Here is a 25,611-nt window from a genome sequence, read left to right as displayed (position 1 = left end):
AAACACCCATATGGAAAATTGGATAATCATATACCTAAGAGTGAAATTGGACCCACAGCCTTCACCATATACAAAAATTAACTCAAGATGGATTAAAGACCTAAACATAAGACCTGAAACTATAAAAATTCTAGAAGAAACCCTAGGAAAAACTCTTCTAGATATTGGCCTCGGCAAAGAATTTATGGCCCAGTCCTCAAAAGCAAACATGACCAAAAAAAAAAAAAAATGGACAATTCAAACTTAATTAAACTAAAAAGCTTCTGCACAGCAAAATAAGCAATCAACAGAGTAAGCAGATAACTTAGAGAATGGGAAAAATATTTGTAAAGTATGTATCCAACAAAGGACTATTATCCAGAATTTACAAGGAACTCAAACAACAAAAATGACCCAATTAAAAGTGGGCAGGCCGGGTGCGGTGGCTCACACCTATAATCCCAGCACTTTGGGAGGCCAGGGCAGGCCGATCTCCTGAGGTCAGGAGTTCGAGACCAGCCTAGCCAACATGGTGAAACCAGGTCTCAACTAAAAACACAAAAATTAGCCAGTCATGGTGGCAGGTACCTGTAATCCCAGCTACTAGGGAGGCTGAGGCAGGAGAATTGCTTGAACCCAGGAGGCGGACATTGCAGTGAGCCAAGATTACACCACTGAACTCCATCCTGGGTGACAGAACGAACCTCCAGCTCAAAACAAACAAACAAACAAAAGAAAGTGGGGCAAACATGAACAGACATTCTTCAAAAAGACACATACGAGGGGCCAACAGACATATGAAAAATGCTCAATATCACTAATCATCAGAGAAATGCAAATTGAAACCACAATGCGATATCATCTTATACCAGTCAGAATGGCTATGATTAAAAAGTCTTAAACAACAAATATTGGTGAGGCTGCAGAGAAAAGAAAATGCTTATATACTGTTGGTGGGAGTGTAAATTAGGGCAAACTCTATGAGAAACAGTATGATGATTTCTCAAAGAACTGAAAACAGAACTACCATTCAACCTAGCAATCCCACTACCGGGTATATACGCATAGGAAAAGGAATCATTATATCAAAACAATACCTGCACTTGTATGTTTATCACAGCACTATTCACAATAGCAAAGATACGGAATGAACCTAAGTGTCCATCAACAGGAGACAGGATTAAAAAAAATGTGGGGCCGGATGCAGTGGCTCACGCCTGTAATCCCAGCCCTTTGGGAGGCTGAGGAGGGTGGATAACCTGAGGTTGGGAGTTTGAGACCAGCCTGACCAACATGGAGAAACCTCGTCTCTACTAAAAATACAAAATTAGCCAGGCGTGGTGGTGCATGCCTGTAATCCCAGCTATTCATGAGGCTGAGGTAGGAGAATCACTTGAACCCAAGAGTCAGAGGTTGCCGTGAGCCGAGATCGTGCCATTGCACTCCAGCCTGGGCAACAAGAGTGAAACTCAGTCTCAAAAAAAAAAAAAAAAAAAGAAAATGTGGGATATATATATTTATATCTATACGTATATGTAAATATATCTATACGTATATATAAACATATCTATAAAGATGTATACACACACACAAACATATACACACACACACATACTCATACACACACACGCACATGCCATAAAATACTACTCAAACCTAAAAAAAGAATAAAATCATGTCTTTTGCAGCAACATGGATGAAGCCGGAAGACATTATCCAAAGGAAATAACTCAAACAGAAAAATGCCGCATATTTTCACTTTTTGGTGGGAGCTCAACAATGGGTACTTGTGAACATACAGAGTGGAATAAGAGACAGTGGGGACTTCAGAAAGTGGGAGGGTGGGACGAGGGTGAGAGCTGAAAAATCACCTGTTGGGTACAACGTTCACTCTTTGGGTGATGGGTTCACTAAAAGGCCACACTTCCCACTACACAATGTGTGCATGTAAGAAGCCTGCACTTGTACCCCTTGAATATTTTTTTAGGTACTCTTCCGATACTAGGTAATTTTTATCTAGGGTAATGGATAGGCATTTTCAAAGTGGTTATACTTTGTTAAGAGTCTTCAAAAAATTTTTTAAAAATGAAAAATAAAAAGCAACTCTCTTCATGAGCCACTGCAAGGTCCTTACACTCACAAATGAATAGGGATAAAGGGACAATCACAAAGTCCCAAACTATGTCAGGCATTATGGAGACTTGTATTCAGTGTATTGTCAAGGGAAACGTGTTGTTATTATATGATCAGTGGGGCAACTGTTGGAATGCACTCTCCAAGTAGCATGTCACAAGTTCAATTATTGGAGTGACACTGTCAGGGTGTTTGCTGTATGCGTAACTCATATTTTTAATTAAATGTGTTCAAAATGAAAACTTTGTATCATTTTAAATAAAACATTAGTATCACTTCACATAAAAGAAGGAAAACATAAAAATAAACATGCTGGAGACCTAATGACACTATTAAATTTGAGCTAGAAACTGTTGCCTATGGAAAGCTCTTCATCTTACAGGTAAAAAGGGGCCAGAGCAGTGTTAAAGGCGTGTTAGCACCAAGCTGAGACTTCCTCTTTGATCTGATCAGAGGACTGAAAGATAATTGAAAAAGAATATCATTTCCAATATGCAAACTGATCTTATTTAATGCCACATACTAATTAAAACTGTCTTCTGCATCATCAGAAGCAAGCATCTCAAACCTAACAACAGGTTCCTATCAAAATCATGTGATAAATGATAGTTTCATGCCATCTTTGGCCCCAAGGCCCCATAAAAGTGTGCGTGTGTGTGTGTGTGTGTGTTTGTGTGTGACAGTTTTAAAGGAAAATTTATGTAATAAAATTCAAACAGGAAACAAGATAAGCTAAGGCTCTGAAAGCATCTATAAATAGCCCTTCTCTTGATTTGGGTGGGAGTATAAATTCATAGCACCCTTGTGAAAAGTAATCAGGCAATATTCATTTATTGAGAGCTTTATGAATGTACATATCCCTTCAGTCCATAATTTTACTGCTAGGAACCCAACCAAATGTTACATTCAAAACAAGAGTAAAACTGTATGAAGGAAGACGTTTAGTGAGACATGATTTATAAGGGGCAAAAATGGAAAACATCCTAAATGTTCCATAGCAGGGACAAAGTTACATTTGGGTTTGTTAGTAGGCAATACTCCTAGGCCATGACCAATAAGGCAATTGTGAAGACCATGTTCCAACCACTATCATCATCACTCCAATGCCCTCACCATCACTACTCTAAACTACTACAACAATGATACAGCAAGCATATGTTGGCCAATGTGCTGGGCACTTGGCATGAGTCCCCTCAAATATTTCCAACAGACCTCCAAAGTAAATCTTATCCCTCCTTAATCAATGAAGAAAGTTCAGAGAGGTTGCATGCAAACCGCTCCAATTTACCTAGCTAGCAGAGAGAATATTTAAGACAAGCTATGTAGGAAAATAGAGAATATCATATTCAATGCATTCTATTTTGTATACACTATACTGATCACAGAAGAATATTAAAATCTCAATGAAAGAGACTAAGTAAGAGACACTTTAGTCTCTAGGAAGTGAAAAGGACTCAATATGCAGGCAAAGAAAACTAGATTCTGTATAAGACAGAAGAAAAAGCAAGAATAATATAACAAAACGAACAAAAAAGCCAACCACCCAAAACGAACCCAACCCTAAACAAAGAAACAGCATTGGCTGGGCGCAGCGGATCACGCCTGTAATCTCAACACTTTGGGAGGCCGAGGCGGGAGGATCACGAGGTCAGGAGTTCGAGACCAGCCTGACCAACAAGGTGAAACCCCGTCTCTACTAAAAATACAAAAATTAGCCAGGTGTGGTGGCACCTGCCTGTAATCCCAGCTACTGGGGAGGATGAGGCAGGAGAATCACTTGAACCTGGGAGATGGAAGTTGCAGTGAGCTGAGATCGCGCCACTGTACTCCAGCCTGGGTGACACGGTGAGACTCCATCTCAAAAAAAAAGAAAAAAAAAAAGAGAAAGAAAATTAGAGCGCGTTCTATTTACACAAAACTGATATTTAACATCTATGAAGATTCTGTTGGTTTGTTAAGGGTGGCAAAAATAGGAAATACGTAAAATATATTTGTAATATCTGAATATCATTCATTATTAAAAAAAATCTTGAGCCTCAGATGAGAGCTGGTCTAGAGAAACACTTTAAAAAGACGTAAACTTTGTGCAGATGTAAAGGACTGGTGAATGGGCTTCATCCTAGAGCAAACGTAGGCCTCAGTTCATGATGACAATGTATGTCTAAATGTGTCCAAAGTAACGACAAAGCATACTGTGTCATCAATAATGAACCTTGCATAGTGTGTCATGAAGTGCTTGCTTGTGTTTTCATACCCACAAATGGGTGATATTTCTGTCCTCACGGGTGTCCAGAGTGGTCAGGTCCCTGAGTCCCATATCCATCCTACCTCTGGTGTCCTCCCAGCTCACCAGCTCATCAACTCCACAGCTGCCCATCCATTTCCTTGATTATTAGGGCACATCCCAGAAGTATGGCAACTGGCGCAATTGTGTTAATCCGTGGATCTAAAGTGCCCAAGAAAAGAAGCAGGAGGCTCTGATTCGGGAAAAACAGTACCTGGAAGGGACAGGGTCGGGGGGCTGCTGGAGGTATTGATTGTAGAGAAGTCACCATGTGCATGTTGACTCTCTGGGCCCGTCACGGTGGGCATCTTAAAGGAATGACTGAAGTCAGGGCATCCTGCTTCTTCTGATGCTTAAGTTTTTGTCTTACATTAGGAGAAACTTCAGTGAATATTTATCCATGGCTCTGCGTTTCTGGGCCTGTGGCTCTGCTTCTATCTTTGCCTGTGATTTACGTGTATATCTATAAGTATGTGTTTGTGGCCAAGTGTCTACTTCTATATTTGTGGCTGTACCCACCTTTGATCGAGTCTGTGCTAATGAGTTTGTGTGTTCTGCCATATGTTTCTGTATGACTGGGACCGTGTAAGAACCATCATACCTGATTTGACTGACATCCATATACCCTGCTTCGGGACAACTCTCTGTGTTTGTGTGTGTGTGTGTGTATTTGCATCTGTCAATTCATGCATGAAGCCTGTGAGGGTGCCAATCCATGGCCAGAAACTCAGAGAAGGACAACACAAAAACGGTGGTGATAAAAATAATGTAATCAATTCAAGAGACAGTTACAAAAGGCAGAAGAGCAGTGTATGGGAAAGAACTGAAGATCAGGGTAAAGGAGGGGTGTATTAAGATCTCTTGACTTCCGGTGTTGCCATTACCAAGTGGGCAAAGGCTTTTAAAAAGGCATTTTGGGGTACAAGTGCTAGAGTAGACCTGTTGACATTGAGGAACCTGTTGGACGTGAAGCAGAAATTTCTAGGGGACATGAGGAACTGCATTCAGGAGGGAGACAAATGTCACAATCACTCCTATACAAGAGTAGCTGCAAGAGATGGAGACAATGGCACAACCCAGATTATGGGAAGAGGGAACACGGAAAAGGGAGGAACGTAACCATTTGATGAGTTTCTAAAATGTCAGCAAAGGCCACAGAAAGTTTAGTCAGCATAGAAGAAAAACCAGAAGCACAGAGAGGAGAATTCCAAAAAGGAACAGTGCACAGCCACGTTACACAAGGCAGAGGTCTCCTCCAACATCACGGAGGCTGCTAGGCTTGACCATGAACAGATGACGGCTGAATTTAGAAAGAGCAGCTTTTGGTGTGTGCAAGGCGATTACATGGACAGTGAGGACTTTGGCATAGAAGAAAAGGAGAGCTATAGAAAGAAGTTCTTCAGTTAAATGGGAGACAAGGAATGGGGCTGACCTTGAGGAAGAAGGGGTCAGAGGAAAGAAAACACAGTGGTGAAGAAAGAAACACAGAATGAATGAAGATGCAAGAGAGCAGAGGAGATGCCCACAGGAGGTGAGAGGAATCAGCGGCTACATCAGCCTCAGAGAAGAGGTCCAATACTGCTCCCCTCGAGGCAGGACACAGAGGGGTTGAAGGAAATTTTCTCATCTGTAAAGGAGGATGATGTGCTTGTCCTCTAGGTTATCAGAATGAAATGAGAAACTGCATGTGAAAGTCGTCTGCACTCTCTAAAGAACCACAGAAACGGCAGAAAAATGAAGGATGAGTCTTATTAACACCAGGATGGAGGAAGTGAGAAAATGAGGATGAGCCACTCGGTCTGTATCAGGAGTGAGTAATTCGGCTGTGGGTGGCCTAAGGCCAGATCTGAAACACAGACACATGTAGACACGCAGCCCCTTCCAGCTTTCCAGATTCACTAGACGCGTGCAGATGTCCAATGTTCTCCGTGACATCAAATGCACACACTTATGCACATGTGGGTTTACACACACACCAGAATCCATTTGATAGACACACATACACACACACTCACGAGCAGATGTGCAAGCAACAGACATGCATCAGCTGCCTAGGCCCACGGACATATGCCACACGTCTACGCACTTCCAGTGTGCCGAACACAATCCCCTCAGTCACAGGAACAGACGTAGGCACGCAGAGGTGTGCAGAGGAGAGTGAGGTTCTGGGGCCGCCACCAACACCAGACCATGTGTGTCTTGTGGGATTCCCCCCACAGCAGTCTCCGGACAGTGATCCGCAGCATCTTTAGCCTAGGTCATCCGAGGCCTGCTGCAGCCTCATCCAGCCTTGCTTCCATCACAGGGGCAGTGTTGTGTCTTCAGGGAGCCTCACGCATGCTGGATTCTATTACAGGAGGACTGTCATCCCTACACAAAGATCTCTGGTTTCATGCAGCTAAGCAAGGTCTTCATCTTCCTGTCTTAGGGCATTTGAGGTTAAAACCTCATTTGCTTTCCTCCCTGTTTCCCAATCTCAGGGGAAACTGAAAGTGCATTAAAAGCAAGTATCCCGCACCAGCATGGCACATGTATACATATGTAACTAACCTGCACAATGTGCACATGTACCCTAAAACTTAAAGTATAATAAAAAAAAAAAAAAAAAAAAAAAAAAAAAAAAGCAAGTATCACGCTATCTGGAAGCACGACATCACTCAGCCCCAAAGAACACATATCAGAAATAAAGGGGAGACCCCTGAAACAGTGAGGGGCAGGGGAGGGGTTGAGGGTGGGAAGGGAGAGTGGAGGCCAAGGGAAACAGGAAGGCAGAAAGAAAAAAAGAACGTGAGAAGGAGCGAGAGAATAGATTCATATTAACTAAGTCATTCATTCATTCTTTCATTCATTTCTTCAAAACGTATCAATCAAACCCTTTCTCTCTGCCAGGTAGAATTCTAGGCATTTCGGATGGTGCAGTGCCTAAAAGAAGCAAGTGCCCTCATGAAGCTTCAATTGTAGAGAGAGGGGGCAAACCACAGAAAGAGAAAGAGAACACATATGGCTCAAGAGAAAAAAGATCAGCAGGGAGGAGGGCTGGAAGTGCTCGGGGAGAGAGGGTGCTGACGTTTTAGACAGGGAGGCAAGAAGGGGTCCACCGAGGAGATGGCAGTGGAAGATGGAGGAAGAATGGGCCAAGTGGGCAGGAGGAGGAGGCACTGCCAGCAGCAGGAGCCTACCGGGCATGGCGGAGCTTCAGTGTGGCAGCTGCTGGCGTGGGCAAGGTGAGCGCTGTGAGGGGAAGGAGACAGTCTGGGCCTGGTGAAGGGAAGTCAGACCCTGGAGAGGCACATAGGCCATGGGGAGGGCCCTGGCTTTTACTCCGCATGAGGAGTGAGCCCTGGAAGGGTTTTGAGCTGAGGAGTCCAGTTGCAATCAAAAAGATCATAGCTGCTTTGTGGAGAATAGACTCAAAGGGATAAAAGTAAATAAATTAGTTGGATTTCCTCCTTCTCCCAGGTCTGTCGTAAGATAACAAGCTACATTCATTGTAGGTCAGTGCTCATCGTCCTACGATGATTTGCCTGTCCTCTAGGTTATCAGAACAAAATGAGAAGCTGCATGTGAAAGTGGTCTGCACTCTCTGAAGAACCTACATTGTCCTGCAATGAACACTCAGGCTCCTCCCACAATGCAAATCTGAGCATTTGATTTGTGGAAAGGGAGAGTTGGAGTCAATTTCTCTGGCTGGAGCCCCTCTCACCTGCAGTATTTTAGAAGTATTATTGAGGTATAATTTATGTACCATGAAATTCACCCGATTTAAGTGTGTAACACGGTGATTGTTAGGAAATTTACAGAGTTGTGCAATCCCCACCACATCTAATTTAGAACATCTCCATCACCCTTAAATGAAACCTCATGCCCATTAGCAGTCACTCCCGCTTTACCACAGCCACTGGCTGTATATGTTTGTCTTTTCTGGACATTTCATGAAAAGAAACCATGCGATATGTCCCCACAGTATTTCCATGAACTTCACCCTCTTTCATTGCTGATGTGAAGACTAAACAGAAGGGGCTGCAGCGCCATCCACTGACTGGTCGGGAGTGTGTCAAGGTCAGCCCCCTGGCTTCCAGGTGGGACCATGCTCAGGGGACATCCCTGCCCGTATCCCTGCTGCCCAGGAAGGCTGAGGCCTCCAGGTACCTGCAGTCAGCAACTCCTCCATCAGCCTCCTTCCCCGCCCCATCCCCCTGACCTCCCTCCCCGTGAGGTGTGGATGCTGAGAACATCTCCCCGGTTGCGTGGTCTGTTTCCCGGGAGCCAACCTCTGACACCTGCCAAAGCATGGTGCTCAATGTCGAGACCAAATGGGGAAGGTGTCCCAAAAGCGAAGAAGTGCTCACTTTTGTTATGTCTGTCAGACTAGCATTCTACAGCTGGGACCGCACTCCAAGTTTTGTCTGTCCCTGCCCCTTTCCGTCACACCCAGCCAAGGGCATAAAAGCCTTCCCTAACAGCCAACTGGAGGAAGTGGTGAGATTTGAGAGGAATGATCCTACTTCCTGCACACCTGAACACAAGGCCAGACACAGCTTGACCCGGGCTGGCCACCTGCTGGAGGATCTCCTAAATACGCTGACATTCAAACAGGCAAACAGTGTCCAGATAATTTGTCCTCATTCCCTCTTTCTGCCCTCCTGGACCCTGGCTTTGCATAATAGAATAAGTGATAGGGAGAAATAGTGAAAACCTCATAAGCAAACCACAAGCCTCTATCATCTTTGTTCCCTCTCCTACTTTCATAACTTCTGGGCAAACTTGTTTGCTAAGAGGAGATATTTTTAGCAAGGCAAAGCATTGCAGAAGCTGAAATACGTCTTCCTGGCAGGCAGGGAATTAAGGGAGAACAGTGAAAGGTGAGACTCATGCAGTCAGCCCAGCCCAATTATGGACAGTCTTGTAAGTCAAGGTAAGAAGATTGGATTTGCTTCCAAGGCAATAGCGAGCCTTTGCAGGCTTCACGCAAAGATGTGATGCTTCGGGTTTGAGTTCAAGGACCTAAGGGTTATTCCTTTGGAGAGTTTGAAGCTTATATTCTAGACTCAAGATGACATAACCTGGTTCCTTCTAACCTTTATAACCCTAAGATTTGCCTGGGATCCTAGTCCTGGATTCACCAAGTCTGCCATAGAAAATACTGCCATTTATTGAGTATTTATTACATGCCAAGCACAATGCTAAACATATTGTACTATTATCTCACTTAATCCATTCAACGACTTGCTGGCAGAACCACCATGGCTGTTTTCCTGAAGTTAAAAGATGTAAAAGACTCATCCCAAGTCATTCAGCTCTTTGGCCTCTGTAACTCCAAAACCATCTGCTCTAAAAACACTTTGCTATAAACCTCCCCAGGGTTGCTGCTGGAGACTACCTTTTCAAGGAGGTCTGTGCTTGGCTGGAAAGGTCCTTTGATCCATTTACTCAGGTATAACTAGATAATCACAGCTTTAACATTTTCCCAGAGAGAACAAATCTCCAGCCCCTGGCTAAAAGGAGCTACCTATGCTGCAGGGGGACAGCTTAATTGTCTGCAAATTTTTGCAAATGAAGGGAACTGCAGAAGCCAATCTCCAATTTATTCCGTTCTTGCAGCTGATCTCATTGTGCTACAAAGTTGCTAGGAGGACAGTTCTGTGCTACTCAATTCACATTTTGTATGCAATCAAACACATGGTTCAGCCAGCTTTGCAGTACCTGGGGCTACATTTAAAGTTTGCTTCATTGCCTCCTGGGGCTGAAGTTTGCCTACTTAAGGAAGAAAAAACCAACAAATATGCAACTTTCTGCAGCAAATTTAAAAGGTTGGAGAGGCAAGATACAAGCTTCCTAAATTTCCATGTATCTATTTTCCCAATATTCTAGAGGCCACATATCAGCAAAACTAAGTCACCCACTGCAGATTTACTGTATAGAATTATGCTGATAATAAAACGTGGTGATATAGAAATTATCTGTTGTTAGTTCTTCATATCATCTCATGTCAGGGGGTGTGAGAGAACTCATTTTAAAGGGTCAGAGAAGATGATGGTTGGTGGATTCATAGGATGACATCAAGCCAATAAGCTGTTGTAAATTACACCACTCAGTGCTTATCAAGGGCCCCCATACGGGAGAAATGGGTGCAAGTCATTGTTAGAAATGGGTGCAAGTCATTGTTGCCTTGAGTCTTCATGCATGCATCCTTTTCAGTAGGGACCGCCAGCAACATCAGAAACAACATCTCCAGTAATGAAAGTCAAACATCAGAGGCGTTGGGGACGGCCAATCTCAAAATTAAAATAAAAAATGCATCGAAGGTCCAATAACCAATCATCTGAATCACCATCTAAGAATCATTACATTACATTCCTAACGTAAAGAATATCTCAGTCATTTCCATTGGTAGATATGCTTCGGGTAGAAAATAAACTGCTTTGCCCAAATAAGGGAGTGGAGAACAGAAGTAACAATTTTCATCAGGGGAGTCTGAAATTGGAGAGTTAACTCCAGATGTTCTCTCTTCAGCAGCCAGCGAGATCTTTTACAAAGATTCTTCTCCCCCTCATTAAGCCTACAGGGTATATAGGCTTCCCCTTGCCAAAGGATGAAGCCTCTGGGTTTCCAAAGGCCAGGAAGATCCAGCAGGCTTGGATCCTGATGACCACTCTGACCTCAAGTGCTATCACTGTCCTCCTGGCTCTGCTTCTCAGCTGCACGCACCCTCCAATTGCAGGTGCTTGTCTGAGGGCTTCTCACCTTGTGACTTCCCTTCCCGTCCCTCCCCTCTTTTGCCTGGTTAACCCCCCACCCATCCTTCTACTCTCTGCTCAAGCACCACTTCTAGGCTTCCTCGGTCTCTTTTGCTATGAGGATTGGCTGCACTTTGCCTTTTTCCCCTAGAGCGCTGTCTCAGCTTCTGATCACACGTTCATTCAGTGCCACTGTGTCATCAGTGCCAGTCTTTCATGCAAGGCTCCCAGCTCCGTAAGGGCAGACTCTACATTTTCCTGGTCTGCTGCTACGCCCCCTGGTGCCTAGCACGAGACAGGCATAGAGCAGGTGTCTAAAAAGCACTTAAAATATTACTAAATAAAGCAATTATGAAATAAATATAGAGTTATTGTAAGAATTTGAGTAATCCAGGTAACGGAGTTAGCACAGTAGCTGGTGCAGAGTATTTGCTCCACGATTGTGTCTAATAAATAAATGAGTAAGATGTCGGTGATTTCGCTTTGATTTTGTCTTTAATAGAGAAATCTTCTCTCTAATAAGAGTAAAGCTGCCACTCTCAGTTGGATTATTTTATCCTGGGGTGCTCAATGCTTTGTGAAGTAACCAAATCTATAGAAAATTTTTAGAAAATTCTTCCTTTTGTTAAACCAAAATCTACCTCAGGGGTCTTGGTTCTGCTTTCTGGAGCTGCATGGAAGTCCTCCCTTTTTCATTCGATAGCATCAGCTGCCTGAGGTCAATCTGGTGTTGGCTCATGCTCCCTGCTTTTGCGTTCCTTGTAACTTCTGCCATCCAAACACCACCAGTTCCTAGAATCATGTGTACCAGACATGAGTTCCACATGTTTTCCTCCTTTATAAGAGCTGTAATTTATAAGCTGGTCTTAAAGTTCCTCCTCAAATATCCTGAAATTATCCTAATAGCCAAATATATTGACTATAAAGTTGAGAAATATTTCTAAAAAATAAACTGCACGGTGCTCACGAAGGTCTGGTAAATAGATACCTCGATGCTAAAGAAAAAGGTACAGATATTTTAATGAAAAACAATGTAACTATGTTTGACAGCCTTTAAAGTGTTCATGCTTTTTGACTAAGTAATTTAACTTCTAGGAACACAGTGCAGAGAAATAATCAAAATACACACACATAATACACTCAGACAGGTATTTACTATAATATTATGGGGAAACTAACAAAAAGGGAGTAACCACATTACCCATCAAGAGAAAGAGATAAAGGGTTAATTACACCTCCTTTTTGGCTATTTCTTCTAACTCCTAACCCACAAACACCTAAAAACACATTAAGCCCTCCAAATAGAAAAATACCACCTGTATATACACATACCACATAGAAACACAAATTTCTAATCACCAAGAATTTCCTCTCTCTTTTTCTCTCTGTCTTTCTGTGTCTCTGTCTCTGTCTCCCTCTCAAATCCTGTTTGCTTGCTTTAGGATTGATGGAGCCTGGATCTCTGAATGTCTTCACACAGTGCAGTTCCCTGCCAACGGGATAGGTTTGTTGTTAACTGCTGGTTTGCTAGAGTAATTAGCCTGCCCTAACTGATACATAGACCAAATACACAATGGTTCCATGTGTGAATAAATGAAAGAAAAATTAATTAATGAAGACACAAAGGTATAGAAATCAAGAAGGAAACCCAGAGGGAGATAAAATGAATAAGTAAAGCAAAGCAGAGAGTTCTAAAATTACTGTTTCCAAAAATGGAACAAAGCCCTAGAACTCTGGAAACTTTTTTCTCCAAAGTTTTACTAAAATTATGTGGGTATAAGAAAATTTGTGCACATATTGATATTTAAGGAATAAGAGTTATTCACTTCCTTGATATAGTGGCTTAGATCTAAATATGTATTTAACATGCATGAGATCCAGGAAAACAAGACTGAATGCTTCATCAGGGAGAAGTTCACATAGTTTATTTTTATTTCTCTTTCTCTTTAGGTTTTTGATATTCCATAAAATGATGAAACATGAAATAGAGAGGAGTTGGTTTTATGAATTCTTGTTGAAGCCAAGTTATGATGATCTATTGATATGATCCAGGTTTTTATGATGGCTACAGCAAGTGCTTCACTGCTTCTCATCTCAACTCCATTCTCCAATCCAATGCCTGAGTGCTCTGACCAAACATAAATGTAATTATGACACTCCCTTATGTTAAGCCCTTCACATGCTCTAGTGGAGAGTCTAATTGTCCTAGCATACCATGATCTGCTCTCCTGAACAGTCAGCAACTCTCTCCCATGTGATCTATGCTGCAACCTCATGATCGACTTGCAAATCCTCAGACACATCATGCTTTCACTCAGGATCCTTCTTTGCTTCCTCCATTTGGCAAACAAATCAACATTATTTACGCTTTAGTCTAAATGTCACCTCTCCCAGGAAGTCTTCCCTGACTCTCTACTTTAAGTGCAATCACTTATTTTCTCTCTAGATTCTCACTGCACATGGGACATTCTTCTATCATGGCACTATCCAATGATATTATATCAATAGAAATTAGGGATTTTTTTTACTCTGCTCCTCCCAAGACCATAAGCACATTGAAGGCAAATTTTATTCCTTGCCATTTCTATTTTTTTCTTTTTTTTTGAGACGGAGTCCCACTCTGTCGCCGAGGCTGGAGTGCAGTGGCGTCATCTCGGCTCACTGCAAGCTCCGCCTCCCGGGTTCACGCCATTCTCCTGCCTCAGCCTCCCGAGTAGCTGGGACTACAGGCACCCGCCACCACGCCCGGCTAATTTTTTTTTTTTTTTTTTTTTTTTTGCAACAACCTAATACATACATTTAGGGATTAATTTATCCAGCCAACAGATATTTATTGACCATTTTCCATGGACCAGGCATTGTGGTGGTTGCTGAGTAACAAGAAAACAGGAAAAGTCCAAGTCTAACCCAAGGTCCCAGGGTTTTGGGGGTATGCTCCAGGGTCCCAAGGTTTTGGGGTATGCACTGTGAAGAAGTAGCCCCTTATAACTGTCACACCTTGGTTTTTTTTTGTTTCAAAAATTTCAGAAAGAAGCCCGACCCTGGCAAAACAAAAGCTGGTTGGATACAGAGATGTCTGAGTTGGAGATGTACTTCGGTTATCTATCTGTATTACCATACTACTAACCAGGCCCAGGGAGGAGCTTATTCACCACTGCCTATACATGAGTGACCAATGTATAGACAGTAAGTATGTACAAGTATGTAGCAGCATGATCGGTGACTGAGCATGTGCTGCCTTCACTCCACCTCTACATACAGTGACTCAGCTCGCCAGCCCAGTAAAAGCCCTGTTTTCATTCGTGTTCTGGGAGGCACCCCTTCGGGAACTTTCCCCAGTGCTCTTCCTCATTGCAAGGCATAAAATCCCTTGTTAAATCCTCCTTGGTTGCGGTCACTGGATTGTCACCTACCAAGTGACCAAAACCAGCTGTTGTGTGGTTAACACAAGCTACCCTGTAGCTTTTCATTTTGAAAGACAGACATGCCAATTAAACATCGTAAGTGACTCTTGAGTATTTTAAAGAAGCAACAGTTGATGGAGTGATCAGAACGTGAGATCTGCAAGTTTCTGTACAGTTGGGCCATCCTGAAAACACATTTACTTAAACAGACTTTGTTTTCTGCTACTAGTGAGACTTAATCCAGCTCTATATTTGAAAAGTTGAACCTAAAAATGAAACAGCAACAGAAAATAACCCCACATATTCTACCATTTGCTCTAAAATGTCAACTTTCCCACGTTTGAACCGCTAGTTAAAAAATAAAACAAAAACATACGCTTTGGATGAAAATTTGCCAAACCACACTTCCAAGATGCAATTGCCTCTGAAATATTTCATGAATCTAGCAGGAGCAATAACAACACAAATCAAGACTTGCTAGTTTTACTGGAGGTGAAAAATGTTTTAAACATGTTTAGATTCTTTAGTTGGAAGCCCATTCAACCACATGTGATGGCGATGAGAATATAATGGATACAGTTTCCCTCTATCTGCTCTGGCACTGATAAAATATTCATGTTCAATAGCTACTTGTGACCAGCTGGAGGCATCTTGCGGCGCTCTACAGATGGGGCTTGTTTTTCTAATACACATATGTACTCCTGCCTCCACAGCTGTGTTAATTTGAGCATGTGTTCTAGATGTGAGCACACGTGATCCAGGTACCATGCTTTCCTCATCTGCCTGAGCTCATAAATGTCTGGCTGGCCTTTGAGACAGCCCCTGTTAGAAAACCCGCACTTGGAAAAAGAATTATTTTCAATTCAGCGGGTATTTATTAGGGGTTTGACACACACCTTCCCCGTGGCACTGTCACCATAAATGATACATGACTATCCACAGGCACCTAAAACTCAACATATCCTAAACTTAACTGAAAATCCGGCCCTTCCCACTTACTCCTTCCAAAGCCATGGGGTTTCCTGCATCCCTTTTCTCAGCAGTTGAGGGGTTAGACGCTCACATCGTATGAAAGGCTTCTTTGGTTCCCACCATACTGCACTCACGAGCGGTTGCCAAGTCCTAGAGATTCCACCTGGGAAAATTTCCCAGGAATCCATCCCTTCCCTCTTTATGACCACATTCCGTGCAATGATCCTCATCTTCTCCCTGCTTTACTGTAGGCCACCTGAGGGATCCTCGTAACTTCTGGTTTCCTTTCTGTACATGAGCCCACTGGATAGTAGAATCAGGACAACCAGGACCTCAATACTCTTAGCCTGTGCTCCCCAGGAGCAGACCCTAAGTTGAGGATTTAACAGCAAGTACTTTATTGGTGGGTCATCCCAGGAAATGTGGGTAGGAGAATGAGGAAGTGACGCAGGGAGGGGAAGGGAGCTGATGAGGGAAGCATTAACAAGTACATTCCCACTGGAGAATTCCAGGAGGCAGGGCAGAACCTGTGACTCAGAAGGGCAAGGGAGCTGGGGGATTTATATCCCAGCTCCCATCAGTCATTTACTGAGGACTCTCCTAGGGATGGGTACACATTCTCTAGGCTTGTGATAAGGCAAAGAAATGCAGAGACTGGCCTGATGTGTTCTAACTGCAAAGCCGAAGTGATACAGACAAGAGACAGCCAAGGGTCCCCAGCAAAACCCTGCCTTCGAGCCTAAAATAGCCTGAAGGCTGAAAAACTGGACTGCTGGTCCTGGATGAAGCCCACCCTTTCCCCACCAACTCTTTCTAAATAATGCCCACCTGTGCACTGGGAGGATGGGGTGGAGCCTAAGGAAGTTTGTGCCCTTTGCAGTGGGGAGGAGCCTGGCCTCTCTTGTTTCTGTGGTAACCTGGGATTCAATCTGTGAGGCGGGAGACCTGCAAGCAGGACCCTCTCTCGCTTTGCTGAGAGTTATTATTCCTTTTTGTCCAATAACTTCTGTTTCTCACCCTTTTATGTGGCTGTGAGCCCAGTCTTTCCTGGTTGTTTGACAAGAACTCAGTTTTAGCTGAACGAAGGGGAAAGTTCTGCAACACAAACATTTACAGGTGGGGCATGGACAGAGTTGGCTTTTCCACCTAAGGGTCCTTCCTCTGTGGTCCTTTGCCTCCTCCATTGCCACAAGCACGGTGTATAGTGGAGATGCATCATGCGGATACTTCACAACCATGGCCTTAACTACATACCAGGGGAATGAAGGAAGAGAAAGAGATAAAAAGAAAAAGAGGGGCTGGGCGCGGTGGCTCATGTCTGTAATCCCAGCACTTTGGGAGGCCAAGGTGGGTGGATCACGAGGTCAGGGAGTCAAGACCAGCCTGTCCAAGATGGTGAAACCCCGTCTCTACTAAAAATACAAAAATTAGCTGGGTGGCTGTGGTGGCAGGCACCTGTAATTCCTGCTAATCGGGAGGCTGAGGCAGGGAATTGCTTGAACCCAGCAGGCGGATGTTGCAGTGAGCCGAGATCACACCAATGCACTCCAGCCTGGGCAACAGAGCGAGATGCTGTCTCAAGAAAAGAAAAGCAAAAGGAAAAGAAAAGAAAAAAGAAAAGAGGAGGGACAAAGAGTCAGAGGAATGAATTATGTGACTGTAAAAAAAAAAAAACCCCACCTAAAATTCCACTCAATACGCAAATGCTCCAGAATCAATACACAGAGAGAAAGAGAATTCAGCTGTCTCTTCACCTGTTTTCAGTTCCTCAGCCTCTCATATTGTGAATGGTCATTGCACTGAAGAGGACTCTAGTGTGTAAACATAGGAGTTTCCCTGTTTTTCAGATGAAACCCTCCTAAATGCAAACTACTTCCTCTGGTGTCCAGTGGAGAAACAGAACTTGTCCTGTACTGGAAAGAAGGCTGCATTGGTCTACCTGGAAGATAGTGTGTCAATCTCCAAGGTGGATTTTTTTTCTCAAAAATTTAATTCATTTAGTCAACAAGTATTTATTGAGCACCTATTATGTACCAAACTATTTATACTAGCTGAGGAGAGAATCACCACCACCACCACCACCACCACCACCAACCCCAACGAACTCTTTTTCAAAATTTCCCCATAGGGGTCCCTTTTCCTGGTTTCTCTGGCCAGAAAGTTGGAAATTCAACGGGACTCTTAGTTACCTGCCTGGCCAGCCCCCTGCAGTATGACTAGAACCCAGTCCCAAGGCAAAGCCTAAGAAGAAAAAAATAACCTAATGTAGGAAACTCTTCTCAGTGAAATCACCTCTCCAAGTTTTGACTCTCTTCAATCCACCTACCCAACTGCTTTGGTTTGCTCTTCACATTTTTCAAATGTGTGTGTGTGTCTGTCTGTGTGTGGGGTGTGCATGCACTTGAGTGTGTGTCTGCCCAGAGTTTTAGCTTAGCATTCGGTAGGAGGGATGGACTATATGTTGGGCTCATACTGCCACACCAGATTATACTTTTAAAAAAAAAATTCATCCACATAGAATAGGTTCATCAGAGAAACTCCAAAAAATATATTAAAACACAGAAGAAAAGTAAATTTATTTACCATCCTGTGTCAGACAAACAGAATAGCATTTTAGTGGACTTGCTTCCAGGTTGTAATATACTTTTTGTTTAAGTTGAAGTGGAAGGGTGTGAGCAATTTTGTATTTTGGTTTTTGAACCTAATGATACTTCCCAAATTTTCTTTCCTCCCACGTCACAGATTCTGTAAACATAATTTTAGTTGCGGCACAATACATCCTGTGGATGTATCAACACGTATTAAATCACTCCCTTGATATGCTTGTTTTTTTGTTTTGTATTGTTTTGTTTTGTTTTTTTTGAGGTGGAGTCTCGCCTTGTCGCCCAGGCTGGAGTGCAATGGCGTGATCTCGGCCCACCGCAATCTCCGCCTCCTGGATTCAAGTTATTCTCCTGCCTCAGCCTCCCAGGTAGCTGGGATTACAGGCAGGTGCCACCATGCCCAGCTAATTTTTTTTGTATCTTTAGTAGAGACAGGGTTTCACAACGTTGGCCAGGCTCGTCTCGAACTCCTGACCTCATGATCCACTCGCCTTGGCCTCCCAAAGTGCTGGGATTACAGGCATGAGCCATGGTGCCTGGCCTGCTTGTATGTTAAGTGCTTCCAATTGTTTCTTACTATAAATGAAAGGCAAATAAAGTGACGTTGTAGGTAGAGTTTCATTTGCTTTTGCTTGTTTTTCTGTAATGAGAATTCCTTAGAATAGATTAGCAAAAGCGGTATTACTGGATCAAAGGTTATGAACATTTTAAAAGTCCTGTAACATATTGACAAATAACCCACCAGTGGAATAAAATCATCACGGGAAACAAATTTAATCTTGTGAAGGCGGACATTGTTCCAACACATTTCCTTGATCACAAGTTTTGTGGTTCCAACGACATCTGTGTTGCCCAAACATGCCACACTGTCTCATGACTTCATGCCTTCATTGTGTCGTTTCTCTAACTGTGATACCATCTTCGCTGACTCACTACTTCCTCCCTCCTGGTCTTCACTACCTGCCTGATAACACAGATACACACAGACATACACACACATGACAACGGCTGCCTGTTGTACATTATGTGTGTCATTCTTCAGTACAGGTTAGATGATGATTTGGGGGTGGTTTCTATCAACTTCTGGTTTCATCTGCCAGGTCCCATTACCATGCAAATGCAGGCTTTATTTTTTTTTTTAACTTTAATAAGTAGTATCTATTTAATTCATGCCATCTAATATCACATGGCAACCTCTTTTTTCTTTTTCCCAAAGAAGTTTTTTGAGTTTTCCTTTCCTGAGGGTGGCCCCAGAAAAGAGAAAAACCTTGGGGTTTTACCTAACACCTGAGGCATTTACTCATCGGATTGGAAGGGACACTGTTCTCCTCTCCCTGGCAGCCGAATTGCCTCATAAACTGGCAGAAGGCAGTGCTGGCTGTTGATGTGGATGGTGCAGCCACCCTGCGCTCAGCTTCGACTTCACATGTGGTGGTTCCATGGGAGATGCAGATGATGGTGGATGTCACTGGATTATTCCAGGACAGACTCAGAGAAAAACAGCGTTTGACTTTGTATCAAATACAAAACCAGGGGTCTCTTTGCTTTTTCATTCTTAGGAAAACTCAGCTTCTCAGGTAGAATCTTACGGTGATCCTGGGGAAAGCAGGCCCCAGACTGAGTTTTCCAAAAAGGGTGAAATCGATCCTCCTCTTAAAATAGCTAATGCATGCTGGGCTTCATATCTAGGTGATGGGTTGACTGGTGCAGCCAACCGCCATGGCACACGTTTACCTATGTAACAAACCTGCACATCCTGTGCGTGTACCCTGGAACTTAAAATTTTAAAAAAGGAATGCCAAAAGAGAGAGAGAAAAAAGAATGGCACGTTCCTTTCTCAGAGAAAATGAGACAGGGAGAAGATGCCGAGCACTGCCCTTGTATTTACGAAAAGGAAGCACTCATTGCCAGAACTCGATCGATTTGGTCCATTTTTCAGATCCTTATTTCTCCTGGTTTTATCTACATGGCTTGTTTTTGTTCGTTAGCTTCTTAATGTTATGGCTGCAAACTCTAAAATTAGAAAGCTGTCTCCCACACTAACCGCCAAAGTCAATTGCCCCCTTTGTTCAACCAATTCTTAAATATCTCCTACGATTGAAATTCAACATTATTCGGCTTGGGGAGTTATTCACAATATTTAACCTAAATTACACTATTTCCCCCGCCCACCCCCCCCCCCCACCGCCTGGCACATTTCTTCTTTCACTGAAGCCTTCCCCAAACCTCAAGTACTGTTCTTCTTCCTTTTTTGCTAAAGACATTTTAATTAAAACACTAGGGTTGCCTTAACCTACTTAAACAATAATTTCTCTTTTATGTGGCTCTCTTTAGTGAAGTCCCAAATCAGCAAAGTGTCTTTCATTGGCCTCTCTCTTCTCTCTGCTCTGTTTTTTGTCGCATTACAGAGCCTCACATTTTCATTCAGCCCCAACCTCTATTCCACACCATGCAGTTTACATTAATAAATTCTTCACAATAATGTATGCGATGTCTCACGTCTCCCCACGTCATTGATTACTGCGTTCTTTGAAGGTTCAAAGGTGTGTCAGATCCACCAGGAAAAAGAAGGAAAAGTTCCACATTTGATATTCTCCCACATCTGAGGTTTCCCTGGGCCCAGTGGTTTTGATGTTAGGATGGTAAAACAACAACAGCTTTAAAAAGAGAAGAGAGTGTTATATTCAATGGTCGTGTAATACTCATTCTTCTTTAAAGGCCAGAAGGATCAGTCTCCTTCTTCAAAGTCTGCATTGGCAAATACAGCAACTATTTTATAATGAAACTCTGAAAATCTATTATGGGACCAAGAGAAAACTGTCAGCATACCAGCTATTCTGTGAACTTGCCCCACAAGAAAGGAGTAATTTTTTATTTCAAATTTTTTGCAAATACTTCACACTGAACTCTTTGACTGTTTTACAAGTAGGAAAATTTCTTTAAAAATCAATGTGTTCTAGAAAATGACAGAGCACTTACTGGGTGCATTTTTTGAGCACTTACTGTGAATTAGGCACTAAGTCTTGCAAACATTTTCCCCCTTTGATACACAATTTCTGTGATGTATCCCATACTACAGATGAGGAAAGTGAGGCACAGGAAGGTTAAACACTCTGCTCAAGGACATGCGTAATTCTGGTAAGTTAGAGAAGCCAGCATTTGAACACAGGCCATTCCACTCAGCCTGGACCATCACCCACTCTACCTCTTATCTCCTGCATGTGCTGTCTTTCCACATTAAAAGTTTAATTAGCTGGGCACGGTGGCTCATGCCTGTAATCTCAGTACTTTGGGAGGCCGAGGTGGGTGGATCACTTGAGGTCAGGAGTTCGAGACCGGCCTGGCCAACATGGTGAAACCCCATCTCTACTAAAAATATAAAAATCAGCCGGGCGTGGTGGCACGTGCCTGTAGTCCCAGCTACTCAGTAGGCTGAGGCAGGAGAATTGCTTGAACCTGGAGGCAGTGGTTGCAGTGAGCTGAGTTCACGCCACTGCACTTCATCCCGGGCAACAGAGCCAGACTGTCTCAAAAAAAAAAAAAAAAAAAAAAGTTCAGTTAACGCCTGTAATCTCAGTACTTTGGGAGGTTGAGGTGGGTGGATCACTTGAGGTCAGGAGTTTGAGACCAGCCTAGCCAACATGGTGGAACCCCATCTCTACTAAAGATACAAAAATTAGCTGGGCATGGTGGCACACTCCTGTAATCCCAGCTACTTCGGAAGCTGAGGCAGGAAAATTGTTTGAACCAGGGAGGCAGAGGCTGCAGTGAGCTGAGATTGTGCCACTGCACTCCAACCTGGGTGACAGAGCAGGACTCCACCTCAAAAAAAAAAAAAAAAGAACAGGATGTTTAATTAGCAAAGGAATTTTATTCACTATCTCTTCCAGTTCAGCCTACATGTATCAAATTTACCCTTTTCTGGTTAATGAGCTCCATCTTCAAGATACATTCACAATATAACTGTTTCTTACCCTCTTACCCTTATCCAATTCCCACCACCTTGGTCCAAGCCAAAATCATCTTTTCCTGGATCAAAGCACCATCCTTCTAACTGCTCCACGTCTCCTGACTATGCCTCTACATCCTCTGCCTCACCACCCTCCCCCAGGGTGGCCAGAGCGGTCCTGTTAAAACGTGAACTGGGTGATGTCCCTCCTCTGCTTCGTAGCTTCCAGTGCGATCTCCTAGCACCTGGAGTGAAGCCAGTGTCCTTGTTCTGGGTTACAGTGTGTCATGTAATCTCATGTCATCTGCACTCTGCCCCTGTTACTGCAAGCTCCCCTGACTCACTCCAGCTCAGTCCAGGCACACTGGCATCCTGGAGCACACCAGACCCACCCCTACTTCAGAGCCTGCAGATTTGCTGGTCTCCCTGCCTGGGTATCTGTTCCGCCAGATAGCCACAGAATTGCTGTATTAGTTTCCAATGGCTGCTATAACAAGTCATAACAAACTCAGCGACTTAAAACAACACACATTTATTATCTTACATTTCTGGGGTCGAATGTCCCAAACAGATCTTCCTGTGCTAAAACCAAGGTGTCATCAGAACTGTGTTCCTTCTGGAAGATGTACACGAGAAGGTATCCTTGCCTTCTCCAACTGTTAAAGGCTGCCTGCATTCCTTGGCTCATGGACCCTTCCTCCATCTTCAAAGCCAGGAGCGTAGCATCTTCAAATCCCTTTCTGGCTCTGACACGTTACCTCCCTCTCATAAGGACCCTGGTGATAACATTGGACCCATCAACATAATCCAAAATCCTTAACTTGAATCACATTTGCAAAGTCTATTTGGCCATATAAGGTAACACATTCACAGGTTCCAAGGAGTAGAATGTGAACAACCCTGGGGCCTTTGTTCTGTCTTCCACATCAGTTCTTTCACTTTCCTCAGACCTTTCCTCACAAGTCACCTACTCAATGAGCCCTGCCCTGGCCACTCTACCCACTATTTCGTTATTGAGATGAAATCTCACTCTGCCTCCCAGGCTGAAGTGCAAGGGCACGATCTCGGCTTACTGCAACCTCTGCCTCCCAGGTTCAATTGATTATCCTTCGTCAGCCTCCTCAGTAGCTGGGATGACACGCATGCAAAACGACACCCAGCTAATTTTTGTATTTTTAGTAGAGATGGGGTTTGGCCATGTTAGCCAGGCTGGTCTCGAACTCCTGACCTCATGTGATTCCACCCACCTCAGTCTCCCAAAGTGCTGGGATTAGAGGCATTAGCCACCACGCCCAGACTCTACCCAGTATTTCTAAAACATCCTTCAAACTTCATTCCCCCTCCTGTGCTTTATTTTACTCTTTTTTTTTTGGCAATATCACAATCTAACATACTAAATATATACATTACTATATCTAATAGACATAGAGTATATAAGCATATATATGGTGTTCTATATATACTACACATAGTATATAAACATGTATACAATACACTATATATAATACACATAAAGTATATATCTGTATATGTATATATATACATAAGTATATATACATATAGTATATAGTATATGTGCATGTATGTATATATACATACCTATATAGACTTTTCTATTAAGAAGAGACAAATGATATATAAATATATATTATAAATGTAAGCCCCATAAATGCAGGGATTTTTGTCAGTTTTCCACAGCTGTACCCCTGAGCCTAGACCAGTGTCTGGCATATAGTAGGTGCTCAATCAATATTTGACAAATAATTTTTGTCCTTTACCATGAACTGAAATATAAAGGATCTGAATCATATAGGAAATGAAAAATGAGAAAGAATTCAATCATCCATGATTCACTGAGTATCTATTATGCAACTTTCACTAGTTAAATAAGGTGTGAAATACAAAAAGCCTCCATTTATGGGGGTAAAGGTTGTACGCTGCACAAAAGTCCTTGCAGGAAGTGGGTGAGGGCTGAAATTTACCCTGTGTTCTGCAACCACACGCCCATGGGTGCTGCAAGTGTACACCCTAAGGGGATGGCTGTTTCTAACTTGCACGAACATATGGTCGAGTCTATCCTACCCGGCTTGAGCTAGCCCAAAATTCTTATGCCAGTGGATCATTTATGCTTTTTAGATACAGCAAGAATAGGTTATGAAGGTGAGAAGAACTGAAAAGAGGTAGACAAAGACAGTTTCAGACATGGGAAATGGTGATGAGGACTACAGGACCATTGTTTTCCACCTAGGAGCACAAATAGGGTTCAGCTTCTGCCCGCTATAGAAATATGTCTTGGACTGTAAGTTGGAGAATCTTGACTTCTATCTTGTCTCTAAACCAATGCTGCATGAAATGAAAAAATTCACCACCCTTCTCTGAGCATCAGTTTCCTCTCTTCTGAAATGGGTGAGATAATCCTGTCCACACAGTGAAATTTGACCTCGGTATCCAAAATATATGGTATCCCCAACACTTCCTATTTCCCTTCTGTGCTTTATTTGTATCTATGTCCCTTGTTTTCATCTATCATACCACATATTTTACTTATTTATATTATTTTTGTTTGTCTCCCCCACCCCCACACATAAGATCCATGAGGCAGGGATTTAATTTTTATCTTTCTTATTTACCTTTCTAACCCTAGTAAACCAGAACAGTCCTTGGCACCTGGTGTGTCCTCAGACAACACACGAATTGAATGAGTGATGAGTTAATCTAGTTGAAAAGTCTAAATGAGCCTATGTGGAGCAATGAAACCCATCGAGATGCTAAATTGTGTTTACCGACTGTTAGCAGAAACAGAGATTGTGACTGCATGATCAGGGCAGTAGGCTGCATGCTAACTTGGCTTTGTAGGACACTGTGGATGCTTTGAATGAACCAAGTAGGAACTCGCAGGCAGAAGAAAGCATAACACAACAGCGATAACAGTACCACCTCCTCACTCTTACTGAGTGCTCTCCCGTGTCTGGCGCTATGCTGAGCACTTTACAAATGAATTATCTCATTTAATACTCAAAACACCATTTTGGTTTTATTATTAGCTTCATGATGCAAATGAAGAAACTGAGACACAGGCAGGTAAAGTAATTGGCAAAGAACGGTTCAAAGTTAAAAGAAACAAGATTGAAAGAGTGGAATCATGGGCTGTTATGTTAAGGATTAGAAGTAATATGTAGAGGCCTAGCACGGTGGCTCACACCTATAATCCCAGCACTTTGGGAGGCTGAGTTAGGTAGATCACATGAGGTTAGGAGTTCGAGACCAGCCTGGCCGACATGGCAAAACCCTGTCTCTACTAAAAATGCAAAAATTAGCCAGGCATGGTGCCAGGTGCCTGTAATCCCAGCTACTCTGGAGGCTGAGGCAGGAGAATCACTTGAACCCGGGAGGCGGAGGTTGCAATGAGCTGAGATTGCACCGTTGCACTCCAGCCTGGGTGACAAGAGTGAAACTCCATCTTAAAAAAAAATGTGTAAAATGGAGATTATCATACTACCTACATCATGGGATTGTTTTTAGTATACAATATGTGTGTGTACATTTATAT

General features: G+C 43.0%; 1 protein-coding gene across 2 annotated transcripts in view; it reads right to left on the bottom strand.

Moving 5' to 3' along the window:
* CDH13 (cadherin 13) overlaps positions 1–25,611 on the bottom strand; it is a 1,164,519-nt gene that overhangs the window by 666,864 nt on the left and 472,044 nt on the right. The gene's annotated exons all lie outside the window — the stretch shown is intronic.

Source organism: Pan troglodytes, chromosome 18 (genome assembly GCF_028858775.2).
Source record: "Pan troglodytes isolate AG18354 chromosome 18, NHGRI_mPanTro3-v2.0_pri, whole genome shotgun sequence".
Classification (NCBI taxonomy): Eukaryota; Metazoa; Chordata; class Mammalia; order Primates; family Hominidae; genus Pan; species Pan troglodytes.
This window is presented reverse-complemented; position numbering and strand designations above follow the sequence as displayed.